This window comes from Rhinopithecus bieti, unplaced genomic scaffold (assembly GCF_001698545.2).
Source record: "Rhinopithecus bieti isolate Rb0 unplaced genomic scaffold, ASM169854v2 scaffold_76550, whole genome shotgun sequence".
NCBI classification, from domain to species: domain Eukaryota; kingdom Metazoa; phylum Chordata; class Mammalia; order Primates; family Cercopithecidae; genus Rhinopithecus; species Rhinopithecus bieti.
Genome location: NW_016828762.1, coordinates 283,719 through 304,474, shown reverse-complemented (window position 1 = coordinate 304,474; position 20,756 = coordinate 283,719). Strand labels below are relative to the sequence as shown.

The 20,756-nt window shown below is 36.5% G+C and overlaps 1 protein-coding gene and 1 long non-coding RNA gene across 2 annotated transcripts in view; one reads left to right on the top strand and one right to left on the bottom strand.

Annotated features, from left to right (window-relative positions):
• The window catches only part of CNTN3 (contactin 3), a 340,350-nt gene that overhangs the window by 183,164 nt on the left and 136,430 nt on the right, over positions 1-20,756 (bottom strand). The window lies entirely within an intron of this gene.
• On the top strand, positions 1,498-6,903 carry LOC108523829 (uncharacterized). The gene is made up of 3 exons (XR_001883907.1): positions 1,498-1,521; positions 3,686-3,745; positions 6,583-6,903. It is a non-coding gene; the product is annotated as an uncharacterized LOC108523829 (long non-coding RNA).

The window sequence follows — 20,756 nt, the reverse complement described above, 5'->3', positions numbered from 1 at the left end:
TAGAATCCTTTGATAAACAAGATTATAAAATTGTCTTTGTTGGAAAAAATAAATCACCATTTAGTGTAAGAGAGCAATGAAAAAGTGTTTTGATTGTTTGCAAAAGTCTAATTTACTCCTAATGGGAAACAGTTTTCAGCAAATAACTTTCCATTAAAAAATGATAAAATTTTAGAGGTCATGTATGCATAGGGGTTAACAGACATCGATTTATAAGTAACTGGTCAAAACTTTTTATACTTTATCATCAACTATATGCCTAAGGAAAATTACCTCAACTCTTTGAGACTTAATCATCTCATCTGTAGAATAGATATTATATAATAATATCATTGACCTCAGCCAGGCTGGACAAGAACTGCCCCCCACAAAAAATAAACCCAGTATTCAAACATAAAATGTTATTTGTAGTATAGCAGTGAGGTGATGCTATGGAGTCATTTCTACTACCCTTTTAAAATAAACTGATGAAAAAGGGTTTACTGTGATTTATCACATGTGCCACACGCATACTCACTATTAAAAATATTTTAAATTCAGCATTTATAAATGAAGTCAGATAGAATATAAAATCCATTACATTTTTAACACCTTTCCTTAAGAAAAAAAATGTTGCATGGCTCAGAGGAGAGATAAATTAATACAGGACAACAAACAAATTCAAAAGATCTAAGAAATTTTAAATGAAACACAACCACACCTGACATCGAGATCAGAACAAAAGAGTTCTACATGTTCCCATGAAGATAATTCTGTTATAAAGAGCACCACCCACACCCACATCCACCAAGGTATCTTCTATCATCTCTGATGACCTTACCCTGGCTTGACCATGTAATTTCTCATCTATACCAAGGCACCTTTGAAAATAAAAATAAGACTAGGCATGAAGTAGGATAAATAGGTGAAAACTAAGAGTGTTCCAGACAAATGGAGACAAACTGTCACCTTCAGTCAATCTATCAGTAAGAGTAATTCTATAGAGACTGAAGACAGCTGGCAATTTGATGAGGTCTGGGAACACAGCTCTCTGCTTAAGAAATATCTGGAATTATCAATTGAAAATAAAAAACTTATAAAGTCATTAATAATAAAAGTAGTTTATCTTTTTCAGGACTTACAGTATACCTGGGGCTAATGGTTTCAGGAGTTGGCAAACTACAGCTGGAGGGCCAAATCCAGCCTGCCACATGTTTTTGTCTGGTCTGAGAGCTAAAAATGGCTTGTATATTTTAAGTAGCTGGAAAAAAAATCAAATGAATTCCTTTTCATGACATGTGAAAATTATATGAAACAAAAATTTCAGTGCCCATGAGTATAGTTTTATTGGAACACAAGCCACACCCATTTGTCTACATATTGTGGTTTCCATACTAAGAAGGCAGAATTCAGTAGCTATGAGACCATATGCCCCACAAAGGAGTCAGATTCTAAAAGCTATGTACTGTATGATTCTATTTATATGACCTTCTGGATATATCAGAACTACCGAGATGGAGAAGAGATCAGAGGTTATTAAAGGTAAGGGATAGGAGAGGTTTCGCTGCAAAGGAGCAGCAGGAGAAAACATTATGGGATGATAGAAATATTCTGTAGCTTGATTGTGTCACTGGTGTATTTGTCAACACTCATAGATGTATACATTAAATGGTGTGAATTTTTACATATGTAATTACGAAAACAAAAACAAAAGCTGGTCTGTTTGGTTCCAAAGCCCATAGCCCTAGAGACTCAATAGAAACATAGTTTTCTTTCCACATATGTTCTCTTCCAGCTGGAAGTTGCAGACCAACCGTAGATTCTTAGTCTTAATTTAGGTGTCCCTAAATACTAGAGCTGTAGTTTTGTTCAATGAAAGACTGCTAGGATTACCTGCTTCATGTGAAGTTTGGCTGTCTTGACGTTACTGACTGAGTGTTCCACATACATTCCAGACTGACTGGACTCCTCAGGGGTCGGTTCCTGAATCCTCTTATCTCTGCCTTGTATCAGGGTGTTTGTGATAATTTTCCTCCATGGAGCTTTCTCTCTTTTCTCCATGTTGCCTCTTCCTACAAGTTTTTCAAGACCCAGAGCGACCTCACTGTCATCCTTCACTCACCCTTCACTCATGCCGAATCAATCACCAACCTCTGTACTTCTTCCTCTGCGTATTTCCTGATCCTTTCCTCTTCATCTCCAAGCTAAGATCCTTATCAAGGCCACCATCACGAATTCACTCTATTAATAGCAAAGAGCCCAGAAAATCTTCCAAGTGCAAATCTCACTCTCCTACTGACCTGCTTAATTTATGCCCAATGGCTTTCTATTGACTTCTGAAGGGGTGCAAGATCTCTGTCCTACCTATCTCCTAAGTCTCATGTCTCTCCATTAATCTCTGCAAATTCTAGGGTTCAAACATTAAACTTCTTTCAGAACTCTGCATGTCCTATGATTGTTGAGGTTCCTATCACTAAGGCTTTGCACATGCTGTGCGCTCTGCTGAAACTCTTTTCCTCCACCTTTATATTTTCCTCCTCACCTCCTACTCACCCAGTAGTTCTCAGTTAAAATCTGTCTTTAACCCTTAAGGTAGTGTGCCCAAATACCCACAAACAAGGTTATGCCTTTTATTATTCTCCCATAACACCTTTAATTCACTTTCATAAACTTGGGCTATTATACTTTTCCTGGAGCACTTCAAAACATTGTAACAACAGCTTGTTACTTTATTGTAAATACTTCAGAATTATTTATAACATCTGTAACTTTTTTCAGTTAACGTAATAGTTTAACTTTATTGCACACAGTGGTTTGAAATGTTTTCTCCAAGTCTTACTGTACAATTGCTCCAGAACCATTTGTTGAAAAGGGTACCCTTCCTCCAATGAATTGTCTCTGTATCTTTGTCAAAAAATTAGTTGAGAATATATGTGTGAGTCGACTTTCAGATTCTCTATTTTGTTCCTTGATCCATGTGTCTTCTCTACCAACACAATACAGTCTTGATAACTTAGCTAAATAGTAATCCTTAATATCTGGTCAAGTGATTCTTCACATTTCAATCTTCTTTGTTGAGACTGCTTTACCTTACAGTCTGAGCCTTTCTATATAAATTTTAGAATAAGTTTTTTTTATATCTAATAACAAATCAAAACTAGGAAAACAAAAAGACCTCAGTGGGATTTTGATAGGAACTGTATTAAAACTACATATCAATTTTAGGAGAATTAACATCTTTACTGTATTGAATATTTCAATCTATGAACATGGTATGTTTCTCCATTTATTATATTTAGGTCTTCTTTGATTTCTTTTGTCAGTTTTATACAATGTTCAGCATAAAGATCCTGTACATGTTTGGTTAAGTGTATACCTATGTATTTCATTTCCTTAAAGCAATTTGTAATTGACATTGTGTTGGTAACTTTGGTTTCCATCAGATCGTTATCATATTAAAATATCACTGGTTTTTGTGTGCTGATCTTGTATCCTGTGACCTTGCTGAATTCACTTAGTTTTAGGATATTTTTGTCGATTCCTTGGGATTTTACAGTTATCATCTAAAAGTAGAGATAGTTTTCACAGTTATCATCTAAAAGTAGAGAAAATTTTATTTCTTATTTTCATATATATGTATATATATATGCCTTTCATTTCTTTTTCTTTTTATTTTTTGCCTTATTGTGGTGCCTATAATTTCCAGTACTATCTTGAAGAAGAGAAGTGAGTATGGATATCTCTGCCTTATTTCCAGTCTTAATAGGTAACCCTTTGGTTTCCTACCATTACATATTATGTTAACTGTAGGATTTTTGAAGGTGCTTTTTATGAAGTTAAAATAATTACCTTGAATTCCTCTAATTTCATGAGAAATGTTATCATGCATAGGTACTGAATTTTATCAAAGGCTTTTTTCTGTGCCAATCGACATGATCATATAATTATTTTTCTTTACCTGACTGATATAATGTGTTACACTGATTGAATTTCAAAAGTTAGACCAAACTTGCATTCCTGGGATAAACCCTATTTGAACAATTTGGTCATGATGTATAAAGCTTTTAATATTTTGTGTAATTTAAGCTGCTAATATTTTTAAAATCTGTAGCAGTTTTGCACTCCTTCTCCTCCTCTTCCTTTGTTCATGCCATTTATCTATTGCAGAAAATCAGTCATTTGTGCTGTTAAATTAATATATATTACAAATTATATTATATAATATATATTATAAATTACAATATAAAATAGGCTAATTGCATCTCTTTAATGTCTTTTAACTTGTACTTCTAGCCCCTAAATTGGTAGTTAGACTTAGAGGTTTGATTAGAGTCAAGTTATTATTTACTGATTGATTTATATTAATGATCATTCAAAGTTGGTGCTATATACTTTCCAGCGCATCAAATGAAGAGGCACCTAAATTTGGATGTCCTTCTTTTAGCAATGTTAAAATTGATAAGTAGGTTCATGCATTTCTTTCCCAAACTAGATCCATTAATTTGAGATCATTACTAAAATCTTCAATTTTATTTCAATCTATTTTTATTTACTTTGCATCATATTGTTAGATAGTTACAGTATCAGACAATAACTAAGATGGCTTGACAAAAAATTGAGGAATTGGATTGATAGACACTAGTGTTAAATAAGGAGGATATTTCAATGGGATGATTTTATAAATGGTCAGTTTATTAATGAATATTTTCTTGTCAAGACCACTTATGTTTCTCAATTCTGCATCATAACTACAAGCAATACTGACCACATGGATATCAAGGAAACTGTGCCCCCTGATACGGTTTGGATCTGTGTCCCCACCCAAATCTCATGTTGACTTGTAATCCCACTGGGGATTGGAGGTGGGTCCTGGTGGGAGTTGGCTACATCATGAGGATGGATCCTTCATGAATGGTTTAGCACCATCCCTTTGGTGCTGTTCTCCTGACAAAGTTCTTAGATCTAGTTCTTTAAATATGTGTGGAACATCCCCTGTCACTCTCTCTTCTTCCTGCTCCAGCCACTTAAGATATGCCTGTTTCCCCTTCACTTTCCACCATGATTGTAAGTTTTCTGAGGCCTACCCAGAAGCTGCTATGCTTCCTGTACAGTCTATAGAACCATGAGCCAACTAAACACCTTTTCTCTATAAATTACAGTCTCAGGTATTTCTTTACAGCAATGTGAAATAGGCTCAAATTCCATACAAAGACATAGAAGACCTAATGGTGTTTAATCTTAATCCACTCTCCTTTGTGCAAAATTTACTCAAATAAAACTATTCCTTAATATCCATAGAAATTTTCATGTCTATGCCTTTGTTTTAAAATGGACTACTGCCTAGAATACGACTCAAAAAATCTAAAGCAGTGTCAATATTCAAAGTTTTTAATGGCCTGTGTAACATGGGCACCAACAAATTAGACTGAATTATCAGCCAGTAAATCCCACTGATGGGTGCCAACCAGTCCTGCTCCGTAGCTCCAATGTTCTTTAAGAAGCTACTTACCAGGCCACTTCCTCCATAATATATTTATTGATTTCCCCAGACTCCTGTTGTCCTCTATTGATATTAAAGTCAGGATCACATCATTTCCTTTTCAATGGTTATAGCCTATGTTATTTCCCCCTCTAGTTTGTAAACTTCCTGAGGTTATAAGCTCTCTGATTCACCTTTGATGCCCTTATTCTCCTTAGGATAAAGCCTGTCCTCACATTCTTTAAAGATCTACATGTTTTTGAAATGCAGAAACAATCAGCATCTTTAATCTGAAACCTTTCATACCCTTCCATGTCCTGTTAATGTTTTCCTACTCTCTGCTTCCATAATTTCTTCAAATTCTTCCTTGTAGATCCATCAATCATTCCTGATAAACTATGGATCGATTAAGGGCAAGAAGCATGTCTTTATGTCCCTCACATTTAGCATAGTTACTGGCACTTAGAACTTGCTCTTTAAAGGATTATTAATTTAAATAACACAACATCAAACTGAGCTCAGTAATTGTTGGTTCAATGAAGATATGTAACAACCCTGAGCCATTAAGCATTTGCTTTCTACAGTTTCTAGACTTTGCTAATTTGTATGTTGTATACGTCTCTTTTCTGAAAGAAGTATGGAAACCTTATGAGTTTGTGGCATGTCTTTTTGTCTCTCCCATAGAGACATAGTATCTACGAATATCTGAAAATGGCTGACAGATAACTTCAATACGAATAGACATGAATTTCTGTTAGTACGTAAATGTGAAAGAAGATTAAAAGCTGGCTATATAGGTAACAATTCCTAGCAGCTAGGAGAGAGAGTGAGGCACACCTATTCCTGCCTCCTGCTGATAGAATCCATGGTTCTTTCTCTCATTATGATGCGAACTCCCTTCGTGAATGCCACTATGAAGAGCTAATTGGTTTTCTGGATTCTAGATTTCCCACACAAGATGTCAAATGAATTTCCACCTCATGCAGACATATCTCACAGCAGGGACGAGACTATCTTAGAAACTTTACATGTTTCCAGTTTAACACTGTTCTGCCTGGTTTCTTGGTCAATCATTTAAGGAAACCTGAAAAACATGTTTTCTGTTATTGTTGTTTTGTTCCCAGGTCAACATCTCCTGGAGAGTCAGCATGTCTTATTCAAACCCTCCACTTCCTCTCTAATGAAATGATGCTGTTGTCAAAAGTCTTCTATGTTGTTCACCAGCAGCTTTAAATCAATTCATATTACACAATTGTTGAATTTAAAAACAAAATCCACAGGGAAAAGAAATGGTGGTTTGTAGCCAAGAGCATATGTACCTGTTTTTACTATTTCTATTACATTTAATGCAGTTGACATTTGTAAACAGACATTCCTCAGGAATCCTTTGACAGTGTCAGTTGCCTATTAAACTTAGGTAGGCCTTAAATGCTCTCCATAGTACTTTTCCCCAGAGTCAAAATGTATGCAGTAATTAAAGCATGAACTTTAGAATGAAAAATAGTAGGCTTTCAATACAGCTCCCTTCTTACAATCTGTATTACCTCATAGAGTTGTTATAAGGATACAATGAGATAACCATGTAAAAGCTTTCATTAGTACTGTGTTTGGTCCACAATAATTGCTCAAGTACAATTTATAATTACAATAGATCAAAAACAAAAATGCAAAAAATCATAAAATCTGCATTTATTAAGCAGCCCCCATAATTCTCAACTGAATGTATCATCTATTGCTCCCCAAATAAACTTGATTATAGAACCCAAAGCTAATATATTCTGATTTCTTTTTTGTTGAAATACTTGGTGGTACACACAGATATAAAAGCAGAAATATATACTAACAGTAGTCTGGCATGAGATGGGCAGAAGGATTTAAAGGAAAGAATGTCAGTGGAAGGATATGCTTACAGCTTAAAATTCAGCTGCCAAGGCCCAGAGTGCTTACATCCCAGTCCAGAGGACATTAGTCACAAATATTCAGTTACAAGCTACTAGATCCAGTAGGTGGTATCCAAAAAGTGACTACTCTGGAAAAAAGTCCATATTATATAGTTATGAGTTTGTGGCATAATATTTTAAAAATCAGTAGCAGTTTTGCACTCCTTGTCCTCCTCCTCCTTTGTTCATGCCATTTATCTGTTGCAGAAAATCAGTCATTTGTGTTGTTAAATTAATTATAACATAAAACAGGTTAATTATATCTCTTTTTAAAATGTCTTTTAACTTGTACTTCTATCTCCTAAATGGGTAGTTAGATCTAGAGGCTTAATTAGAGTCAAGTTATTATTTATTAATTGATTGATATTAACAATCTTTCATAGTTGGTGCTACACACCTTCTATGGCATCAAATCAAGAGGCACCTAATTTGGATGTCCACATGACACAACTGTTGAATTTGAAAACAAAATCCACAGGGAAAAGTCGTGGTGATTTCTAGCCAAGAGTATATGTACCATGTTTTAATATTTCTATTACCACTGATCCTGTTCAAATTTGTAAATAAACATTCCCTAAGAACCTTCTGACAATGTCAGTTTCCTATTAAAACTAATTGGATCTTAACTTATAAAAGTGGCTGGTACACAGCAGGCCTTCAGTAACTGTAAGCTAACTTCCAAAATTATTTTCCCCCAGGCTTTGTGTTCTATTCTGGGGATACAAAGAATACCAAATGATCCCACACAGAGTATTAAGTATTGTGCAGACACGTAGAAGGAACAACAACAAAAAGGTCTTTATCATCACTATTATACTCACCATTCAGTCAAAGAGTGTGGGGATTCGTAGATGATTTAAAACAAAACAAATAAACAACCAAAAAACCCATAAAAGTCAAAAACAGAAAATAATGGAAAGGATCCAAACTACAGCCTTCAATGACTAACCAGCTCACTGAACTGGATTTTTCTCTGCTGGCTCTTCTAAAGAAGAATCTAGAAAGTCAAGATAAACTGAGGATTGTTCCAATTCTCTTATATCCTACTCCAGAACTCGTTGCATGCAAAAAAAAAAAACAAAAAAAAAAAAAAACATTTCTCTCTACAAAGAAAAGTCTAGTCTGTAGCACAATACACATCTTTACCTTTACAGCATCCACCCCTCTTTCTGATAATAGCAGGTTTACTTTCAGAATCCTCCTTTGCCCCACCCTGCCATTGTGTGAGAACACCAGGTCACAGGGCTGTCCAGGGATAGGCAGGGCTCCTATTTCACTGGGTAAAGCTTATGCCTAGGATTTGTGTCTGAACCCTGAAGGAGAAGCAAGTTCCTATCTCCTGAGATTGCTAAATTCAGATGCTGGCTGACATCCGGGAGGTGGAGGCTGCCCCAGAATGAGGCCAACAGAAAAAAAAGCAGAGATGGAGAGATACCAAGGCCTGAAGGCACCATTTGAACCCCTGGGTGCAGGTAGAACTATAGCCAATTTACTCAAGACTTTTCAGCTGCAGACACCAAAAATTCCCTGTAGAGCTTAAGCCAGTTCTGCATTGAGTTTCTTTCACTTGTCACTGAAAGAGTCCAAATTAAAACAAGTGGAACCTGAGCAGACACAAAGAGATGCTGTCAGAAGGAAAGAAACATGGAGAAAATATGTGAGTTTAGTGGGAGGGTAAGTGAGTCACACCAAGAGCAGAGAAAAGTTAGAAAGAAGTTACAGATGAAGGAGAAACAGAAACATGTTAAGTGCATAACATTAGTCTTGCTGGACACTTCTTGCACAGGGACTCAGGGCCTAGTGAAGACAAAAGGATTCTGAGCTGCTGACAACACTAAAATACAGTGTTAGAAAAAGCATGGATAAAATATCAATAACAAAGATGTTAATGGTTTATAGTCAAAAAAGGAAGAAAGTATGATAATGAAATTTAGACTGATTCCCCAACTACTTTGCTGAAACTACCATTATGCATTAAGAGGCATAACTATTTTGATGTTAGAAAAAAACTGGAAAATGTATAATTATATGTCTTCTCATTAACATCTATTCTAATGGGAACTTAAAGCCGACATGAGTTGTCATGGAGGAAAATGTACCTAAAAATTGTGGGTTGAATGTGACATTTTAATAACAAGTTGTCTACTGGACAACCTGGAGCTAAATGTAGATTTTTATAAGAGATTTTCAGTGAATGCATTAAAACAAATTTAATAACTTGAGACTGCATTTAACATGAAAATTTTCAACTTGATGATCAAGAGGCTACAATCAAGATATTAGGAATAAAAAAGATATGCAAAAGAAATGAATATATCTATTGACTTTAAATCATTATGTATTAGTATTACTGAGTACAAAGAAATAAAAACTTAGTGGAAAAGTGACAGCTAGCAGTTTTAATCATAGTCTGCACATATAAAGAAGAAAATTGATTAGTGTTCACTATGGGAGATTTTATAAAAAGATATACTATTCTCTTAAGTCACATATTCTTCACTTTAACACAGAAAGATTATGGCAGACAATTCACAAAAGAAAAAAATGATATTGGATATCCTTTGCAAATTAAATCATCCTAAAATGACTAAAAAATAAGAGTTATTTTACCACATGTAGAATTATGAAAAGATGTAGAGGGAAATATTCTTATCAAAGCTATTTTGATTTGAAGTCGCAACTCCAAATCTAACAAACATGGTGGGGGATGGGGGAGGGAAAATCCTCCAAGAAAGATCATTACTTTGAAAATTACAGGGTTTCAGGTATGGTTTTAAAGTCATTTCCCAACATTTGCAAAATAGAATCACAGCAGTATAATGGATAAGCATTAAACCAGGACTCAATTAAATAGATGCTCACACAGAAGAAGAAATTACAGAATATTTTTAGCATGCTACAGCAAGAGAACACAACAGCCTAAAAATTATGGTACATGATACACTACAAAACACCACACACACAGAATAGTGCTTTATCTGAAATTAAGGGGTTGAGTTCCATTCTAGCCTTTCACAAGCCATTTGGTTTTAACTTTATATATACCACCCAAGCAGCTGCTACCTTCACCAGGCAAGCCTTTCTGTCACAGACAAGTCATAACTGTTCTGCTATAGACAAGAAATTGCTTTTAGAGTTCTTTAGAAGTGACAAAGCAAATCCCAACAGAACAATAATAAAGGAACACCCCTACAGTGGCCAAAGAGGGAAAGTAAAACAAAACAACAGGCAGATGATTTCTAAGCAAGAATCTTTCTGAGGTTCAAGAAAATAAAACTGATCTATGCCAAGAAGCATTCAATCTACTTCTTGCAATGGCATTATATGGAACAGAAGAAAACTCACATGGAAGAATGCCAGTTAATCAAAGGGCCAAATGGGCTGACGATGTCTCCAGCTTTGGGAAATTTCTAAGTCTCTAGGATACTGGACTCCAATAAGAATGGATTTCACAGGACTTAGGTGTTATAAAATCATACTCAATTTGAAAGGAATCAGAATCAGCTTTACAGAAAGCTAATCAACATTTTCCCTTTGATCCCTGCAATGATACCTGCAACATGTTTTGTATTCAAAACAACATTTACAGATGTGAAAAGGTATTGATATCTCAAGCAAAATCTTGAGTCTACATGTTTCTTATGGCTGGTAACTCACAAAAAAGGGAAGGGAGCCAGCCAAGGCTACACATCAAAGAAAATCTAGATATTTTTTAATGAAATACAATTTAAACAATTAAATGTACATGTCACTATGACATCAGAAATCTTTTAGATGCTCAGTTCCCAAGCATATTATCATCAGTACCAAAGAGTCTAACTTACTGAATTTCATATCCATCAACGGGCCCATATTGATGGAGATGACCCCATTCTAATACCAACACCACTGGGGTAAATATCTTAATTCAATTCTCTGAATTAACAGATTATTTTTTTATTAATGGCATCAGCTAAAACCATTTACATAAGACAAACCCACAGCTGAGAACAAAACAAGAAACACACTAAACTATCAACTGGATTTCCTTGAATGCAACTGCCGTTCAACACAGGAATAGGGAGGCTTCTGGATTCTCTAGCATAACAAACCTGTGGTTATAGCAAACAAGTGCCACTTCCAGTGATCAACATCTATATACATGTGACAGAGGAGTCTCCTCCAGATGACAGATTTGGGAGGGGTGTAAACATTATTTTCCAAACTGAATTACATCGTTTGACAAAAATAGAGTTTCCAAGCCTGTCATTTAGTTGTTAGTTTCAACAAGTACTGCTTTACAGGGAAAAAGGCAAGAGTATGCTAAAGGCCATTGTTATACTGTGACACTTGGGAAAATCTCAATAAAGAAAAAGAAGAGAAAAAATATTTCATCCAAAGCTCTCAGTTGTTTCACAATCTAGAAACAATTTAAATTTGTTTCATAGCATGAATTCTAACCTTAGAATCACAGAAGGGTAGAACAGAAGAGTATTTTAGATAATGTGACTGATCCTTCTTTACAAATGAAGAAACTGAGGCCCAAAGAAGACAAGAGACTCCCATCTAGTAGCGGAGTCAGGACTACAACCCAGGTCTTCCAGGATTAATCTTGGGTTCCGTCCACCCTAAGCCATTGATGTGATTAGTAGAGTACGTCGTTTTAACCATGCTAGATAACTCTCAAATTGAAGATAGCCCCTGTCAGTCTACTAAGTACAAAAGATTCCTAACAACTGACTCCAGAGATTTAAAGGGATGATTCAAAACTCATCAAACCCCAGAATGGTGGGAAATATTTACATGTATCTTACAAGGGACTTGTATTTAGAAGACATAAAGAATTCTAACAACCCAATAATAAAAAGACAAATAACCCAATTTAAAAATGGGCAAAGGATCTAAATAGATATTTCTCGAAAGCAGATATTTTATGGCCAGTAAGCACATGAAAACAAGCTCACATCGTTAGTCATCAGGGAAATGTAAATGAAAACCACAGTATGATACACCTTCGTACCCACTAGAATGGTTATAATAAAAAGACAAACAGTAACAAATGTTGGCTAGAATGTGGAGGAGATGGAACCCTCAAATACTGCTGGTAAGAATGTAAATCGGTGCAGTGACTTTAGAAAACAGTCTGCCATTTACTTAAAAAGGTTAAATGTAGAGTTATCCTAAAACCTAGCAATCCCACTCTTAGGTATGTAATATACCAAATAGAAATAACAAATATTCTGCATAAAAACATGTAAACAAATGCTTACAGCAGCATTATTTATAGCAATCAAAAAGCAGAAACAACCCTAATAATCATCAACTAATGATAAACAGCATATGATATAGCTAATCAGAGGAATATTATTCAACAATAAACAGGAATGAAGTATTGACACATGCTACAACATGAAGAACCTTAAAAAAGTCATAAAAGAACGCACATTGCATGGTTCCATGTATATAAAACGTCCAGAATGGGCAAACCCATAATACAGAAAGTAGATTCGTGCTTTTTAGGGGCTGGAGTGGGGGATTTTGGGGGAAATGCAAAGATGGCTAATGGGCATGGTTTCTTTGGGGTATGACAATAACGCTCTAAAATTAATGGTGGTAATGGCTGCACAACTCTGTGAATATACTAGAAACCATTCTATTGTACACTCTAAACAGGGAATTACAGAGTATGTAAATTATATCTCAAAAGTTGTATTTAAAATGTTATCTGAATCTGTCCTTCTCCATTCCAGCTCACCACATCCCCAGCTAGCAGCAGGACCATAGTCAGAACATATAATGCCTGTGTAGGAATTATAAAAAGCTGCCTTCTCTGGGAAAGACAAACAGAAAGTCACCCCTCCCTCCCTCCATGCTGTCACAGTCAGACCTGGGCCAGGCTCCCTAAGTGAAGGAAAAAGCCTTGGGTGGATTTCATCCAGGAGCACTTGGGCAGAACATGGCCTGGGCAAACATGAATGACAAGGCTGCCTGATTAACCATTTTATAACGAAACTAGGTGGAATAGATACTTTTTAGGTTACTCGTAGAGGATGTCATTAAATCAATGTGTTTAATAACAAACATATGATCTTCACAAACCAGTCTCAACTCCTCCTCCCTGTTACCCCTCTCAAAAAATATACTGGTCTTCCAGTGTTGCTGTGAACTGCACTACAATCCATCCAACTCAATAAGAAAAATACTCCATGCCAAAACATACTCTGTTTTGTTGTTGTTGTTTGAGATGAAGTCTTGCTGTTGCCCAAGCTAGAGTGCAGTGGCATGATCTTGGCTCACTGCAACATCCACCTCCTCGGTACAAGCGATTCTCCTGCCTCAGCCTCTCAAGCAGCTGAGACTACAGACACGTGCCACCATGCCTAGCTAATTTTTCTATTTTTAGTAGAGATGGGGTTTCATCATGTTGTTCAGGACGGTCTTGATCTCTTGACCTTGTGATCTGCCCGCCTCAGCGGGATCCCAAAGTGCTGGGATTACATGGACACAGGGAGGGGAATATCACACACCAGGGCCTGTGCAGGGTGCGAGGCACGGGGAGGGATAACATTAGGAGAAATACCTAACATAGGTGACAGGTTGATGGGTGCAGCAAACCACCATGGCATGTGTATACCTATGTAACAAAACTGCACGTTCTGCACAGGTAACCCAGAACTTAAAATATAATAAAAAAAAAAGAAAAATACTCCACATTCCCCACATGCCAATCCATTACTGCATTTTATCATTTTATCTCAAGATTTAAAATCTGATTTCTTCCTTATCATGAAGTCTATAAACAAAAGTAACCACTTCCTAGTTTTCTACTATTCTCCTTGTTTGAATTCTTGATCCTCTCTAGCCTCACTGCGACAGAGCATGTAGAGTTATCTTATACATCAAAATATGCCACTATTTGTGGGCCTCTAAAGTGCTTAGGATATGATGGTTTACATAAACTTGAACTATCTAGGCTGTGACCACTTTTGCCAACTCATCTCATGTCAGTCTCTGATTTACTAGCTACACTGAAATACGTATAATTCAAGTCTAGAACATACTGGGCTATTTCTCACTTCTTCCACCTTTCTTTAAGGTGGAAGAATGGAGACTGAAATTTAGTTACCAAAGATGGATCATGGGGAAATGCAAAGCTAGTGATTTCCTTTATAGTATCTGTTCCAGTTTGTACGTATTTGTGTATTAATCTGATGAAATTTTATTCCCCCCTTGTTTTCCATGAAAACAAGGACGTTCCTAAATGCTCAGCCTTTTGTGAAGAGTCTGACACACAGAAAAGGCTCAATACATGCTCCCTGAATAAATGAATGAACTCAAGCTTTGAAGTCTCTCTCATTTCTTTTGGTTGTTCACGCTATCATTATAACTCCACAGTGAACATCCTTTCTTTATGTCTGGTGGCTATGCTACTATGATTAGGGCACTTGTTGAATTATGAACATGCTATGCTCATATAATAAAGAGCTCAGTGATGAAGATTCCAAATTCAACTCAACCTCAGTGGTTCAAACAATGCACTACTCTCCCATATTCCAACACAACAGAGTGTCCAACAGATGGAAACTCATCATCAATATGCTTTTAGGAGAAAATTGATTAGGAAACATTCTGGTTAATTTGAGCATACTTTGCCCACTCTGAATTAACCATTCATATATATGCACCTTAGGAACATAAGAATAGGTGGGTAAACACAGCAAGACCAGTGAAAATGTAGATTAAATTACCTGTCAACGGAATCGTCTCAGCCAACTCTTCCTCCCATAATGTAGAGCCTGAAATAATACTGTGAGACCATGGATATCCTAAGATACCTTCAGTTATGTACAAACTAAAAGATTTTATGATTCAAAATGCAAATAACAAATATGTTCCATTTATAAGGACAGACAGAAAATACACAGGCTGAGAAGTTAGTGATAAAATGTTAATCTCGACAGAAACTTGGTTTTAAAAAGTCACAACTTTCTAATGAGACTAGGTGGAAAAGCACTGTGCTTGACTAAAATGTTTTGTTTTGTTTTAAGTTCATATACTATGAATGGCATACTGAGTTGTAGCATTTGGCTTTAAATTTATCTTGGTTTTAGACCATCAGAGCAAAAGAAGCTTTGGGTGTGATCAAAGTCACTTATGTTCAAAGATGAAATTTGCATTTTTAGCCACACTAGTTAGTTATGAGAAATAGCACAGCCTATAACTCAGAGCAAATTAGGCTTCTACTGATTTTAACACAACAAGTTTCGCTAATTGTTGGTAATTTTTATTTTCAGATATAGCCAGCCACTCTGGGATTCATCCTTAAAACTGTTTGCATTTGTTTAATCTTTCTTCAAACTTCTCTTTCCATGTCTAAATGTGCTTCTAAATATTATAATCTATAATAATTAAAAAATTAAAAAAATATTATAATCTAAGAAGATTGAATAATGTGCTACCCTCTGCTGATAGGAACAATGTGGTCAATTTCTGCTTTCTATAAAAAGATTGCAAAATAAACAGAAAAGCAAAAAAAAAAAAAAAAAAAAAAAAACCGGGAGAGAAAAGGCAAAAATAAACCAATTCCAGGCTGATTAGATGCTACCTTGTATCTCTGGTTATGTGAGGGGGTAGAATCCTTTGTAGTCTAATATAATCCTTTTAATTTCATAGTATATCTGCTCTCAACTTCTAGGTCAGAGATCAGTAACCAGTGACCCATGGGCTATATCTGGCCCTCAGACTTGTTCTGTTTTGTGCTTACAGGATTGGCCTATTTAGCGCTTTTATAAAATTTAAGTTTAGTCCCCAACATTTAAAATGTCAACACAATTCAGGTAAAGAACAGATTCTGCTTTATTTTGATAAGAGGTTAGCTTTGGTAATATGGTCCGGCATATTCTCATTCATCATTTCATTTATTGAACAAATATTGAATGAGCATCTACTACATTCCAGGCACACGGCCAGTTTGCAGGAATCTAGCAGTGAACAACATAGTCTTTTAATCTGTAAGAGAGACAAAAATAAACAAATAGAAAAGATGCAAAATGTCAGGTAATCAGAACTGTGGTGAAAGTACAGAGGATAGGAAACAATTTTTAGGAAAGGATACTGAAGCAGTGACTGGATGATGGGAGCAAGTTGTACAGACCTGGGAGAAGGGTCTGGGTTAAAACATTCACAGCACCTAAAGGAAAGGGAAGATCAGTGTGAGGGGAGTGCAGGGAAGAGGAAGGAGATTACATATGGGAACCAGGACAGAGCCCTGGGAACAAAGGTAATGAGTAAAATTTATCTTAGTCTTTATGAGAAACCATTGGAGGTTTTGTCCAGGGAGGTATCCATATGCTCAGCATGAAATTATAGGAAACATTCTAGCTGTTGGATGGAGATGAGGAAATTACAGCAGTGGGGCAGTACTAGATAGAGTGATAGCTACAGGGTATGTCAGAAGCTATTGTCACAGGGGAGGTGAGAGGTGAGATGACTCTCATTCAAGCGGTACTGGTGGGAAGAGAGAGCAGTGGCCAGATTCTGGGTACATTTTGAAGATAAATGCACTCAGGTTTATTGCTAAATAGATGTGGAATATGAGACAGACAGAGCTGAAACATGGCTCTCAGTTTGGACCTAAACAACACAACAAATGTGCCCTCTTACCAAGGTGGAGAACATCAGAAAAGAGCAAGTTTATAGGCAAAATCAATATTACGGTTTGAAAATACAAGCTTGCAATGTCTACTGACAACCAGAGATGTGGACGCTGGAGTTCAAGGTAGAGGTCAAGCTGGGAAATATAAATTTAGGAGTAATAAAATGACTCAAATGGGGAGCTGAGTAGTGACAGTCCTCTTTATTTATTATTATTATTATTTTTGACAGCAAGTCTTGCTGTCACTCAGGCTGGGGAGTGCAGTGGTGCGATCTCAGCTCACTGCAACCTCCATCTCCCAAATTCAAGCGATTTTCCTCCCTCAGTCTCCCAAGTTGCTGGGACTACCAGCATAAGCTTCCATGCCCAACTGAGAGTGCCCTTTAGAAAGAGCATGCTGATACAGTTTGGATGTGTGTCCCTCCCCACATCTCATATTGAAATGCAATCCCAAGTGTTGGAGGTGGGGCCTGGTGGGAGGTGATTAGATCATGGGGGTGGTTTCTCTGAAATTGTTTAGGACCATCCCTCTTGGTATTGTCCTTGTGATAGTGAGTGAGTTTTGCTGAGAGATCTTAAAAGTGTGTGGATCCTCCCCACTGTTTTCTTGCTCCTGCTCTGGCCATGTGATGTGCATGTTCCCCCTTCGCCATCTGCCATGATTGTAAGCACTCTGAGATCTCCCCAGAAGACAGCCATGTAAGCAGATGCCAGCATCATACTTCCTGTACAGCCTGCAGAATCATAAGCCAATCAGAACTTTTTTATTTATAAATTACCCAGTCTCAGGTATTTCTTTATAGCAATGTGAGAACAGTGCCTTCTCTGGTTCATCACAGGCCCTAGTACTCCTTGTTGCTTAAACAAAACTTGCTTCACTCACTAACATTATTTTCCTAAGCAACAGAACTGAATAAAAAATATAAAGGAGTTCAAGAAAAGGTAGAATTCTAGTTCCACAAACTGTCTAGCAAAGTTGGTTAAAATACAACAAAATTAAATCAAATGCATATCTAAGCAAAAATAGAAAGCCACAAAGCTGACTTATAATTCTACAGTTTACACCATGGTTGCTGGAACAGTGTAATGAGGGCATGGAGGATGACAGGATTAGTTTGGTAACCTGGTCACTTAGGTTCAGTTGCCCATGTGGAAAGAAGAGATGAGATCTTTAGCCTAGAGAATTGCCATTTAGAAATAAAACGTTTTGCACACATCCTGCATCGCTGCAAGGCTGTACTTATGGTTAAACCCAGGGAAAGGACTAGAAAATTAATTTGTTCATCTCTTTCTCATTGAAGTTGGGTGTAATACAGATAGAAGGAATGGTGGAAATGAGTATTATTTCAACCAAAAATTCAACCTGCTGGGCCTATATCTCACATGGTTTGACGTTTCATATTTATGCAATATGCAGTCGATTTTTCTTCTTCATGGATTTCATACTTGAAAATACACCAAGTCACTAAAATTTATTTGTGACCCCAAAATCAGTATGTGCAGCACTTTTAAGGTCATTCACAGGCACGTGCAGAGTGGTGAAAATGTGGGGTTTCCTCATATGCACATTCCCAGCTGAAGCTGACCGAAGCGACATTCTGCCTTCTTGTTTCAGCTCTCATTACAAACAAATGTTCTTTTCACCATACATTTTGTGCCACATTTTTCATATGTTTGCACTGTGTTTGGTGATCTTGCGGTTTAAAATGATCCCCAGGTATAGTACTGAAATACAGGCTAGTGTTCCTATGTGAAAGAAGTTTGTGATGTGCCCTATGGAGAAAATATAGGTGTTAGCTAAGCTTCATTCAGGTATGAGTTATAGTGAGGTTAGTCACGAGTTCAATGTTAATGAAGCAACAATATATAAGGTGTCTTTAAAGAGAAACATACACAAAAGGTGAGATATTGTTTGAGGAAAATGTTGAGAGGCTCACAGTAACCTGATCCTTTATGTCCCTTAGAAGCAATAGTTCAGTATCCATTAATTCAGTATTAGCAGTGACTTTATAGAACATGACTACCGTGAGTAATGAAAATTGACTATCATGGTGGGCTACATCAAGCGAATATACTAACGTAAGACAGTTCCCACATTGGTATAGCCCTGAGGTTCCTGGCAGCAGCAATAACAGCTGCTAGGTAAGGATACTACTTAAACCGAGGCTAACAAGAATCACATGTTTGTCCAGGTAGGCAGAAACTCTGCTAAAGATCAAATTTGCATCAAAAATTTAAAAAGACAAAAACATTCACTACAACAAGAGTCATCAGATCAACAAATCACAGGTTAGCATTTGCAATATTCTGATCTAACAGAACAACACTATGAATGAATACCTATAAACTTTAGACTTAAACAAAGTAATGAAGGAAAATGAGGGGGGTCAAATAATCAGAAAATGATGATATTCTGAATAAAGAACAAAAACACATGAAAAAGAACCAGATGAAATGTCTTGACATGGAAAATATAATCATTAAAATTAAAACCTCAAAGGGTAGCTTAATGACAAATTAGGCATAGATGATGGAAGAATTAATATAGTATAGGTTAGAGGTAAGCAGTTAACATGGAAGAACACAAAGAGACACAGAATGGAAAATATGAAAGAGAGGTAAAAAGAGATGGAAGAGATAATAAGATTCAAAATACCTTCAAAAGGAAAACCAGGAGGAGCAAAGGATAGGCATGGGAGATAAGCAAAAGTGGAAGACATAGATATGGCTGGGAATTCTGAATTATACAATCCAGAATTGTATAAAAATGATAATAGCATGCATTATGTGCTAGGCAGTGTTCCAGGTGCTTGACGTATATTAGCTCACTTAATCCTCACACCTGCTGAGATAAATTTTTATTATCCTAGCTGTACAGAAGAAGAACCTTAGAGGTTTAGAATCTGCCCAAAGTCACAAGGCTGCTAAATGATAGATATAAGCTTCAGGCCCAGAAAGTAAGCTACTGTGTCTGTGCCTTGAACAATACACTTTACTGCAAAATTATTTTCTGGTGAATGAGGGCAAAATAAACACACTTTAAGACCAAAGAGGAAAAGAGACGAAAAATAAAACAGTACTGACCAGCAAGAGGAACTCAGTAAAAGGATTTCTAAAAGATACAGATCCCGTCATTATGTTGAGTGAAGTAAGCCAGGCACAGAAAGACAAACATTGCATATTATTTGTTGGATCTAAAAATAAAAACTCATGGGCTTATAGAAGGATGGTTACTAGAGGCTGGGAACGGTAGTGGGGGATTAGGGGTGGTTGGGGAGGTGGGGATGGTTAATGGGTGCAATAAAAAGAGTTAGAAAGAATAAGATGTGCTATTTGATACCACAACAGGGTGACTATAGTCAATAATAACCTAATTGCACATTTTAAAATAACTGAAAGAGTGTAATTGGATGGTTTATAACATGAAGGATAAATGCTGGGGTGAAGGAATACCCCATTCTCCATGATATGATTATTACACATTACACGTCTGCATCAAAATGTCTCATATACCTCACGAATATATACACCTACTATGTACCCACAACAATTAAACATTTAAAAAATTTTTAAAAATACAGATCTCGGCCGGGCGCGGTGGCTCAAGCCTGTAATCCCAGCACTTTGGGAGGCCGAGACGGGCGGATCACAAGGTCAGGAGATCGAGACCATCCTGGCGAACACAGTGAAACCCCGTCTCTACTAAAATACAAAAAAAATTAGC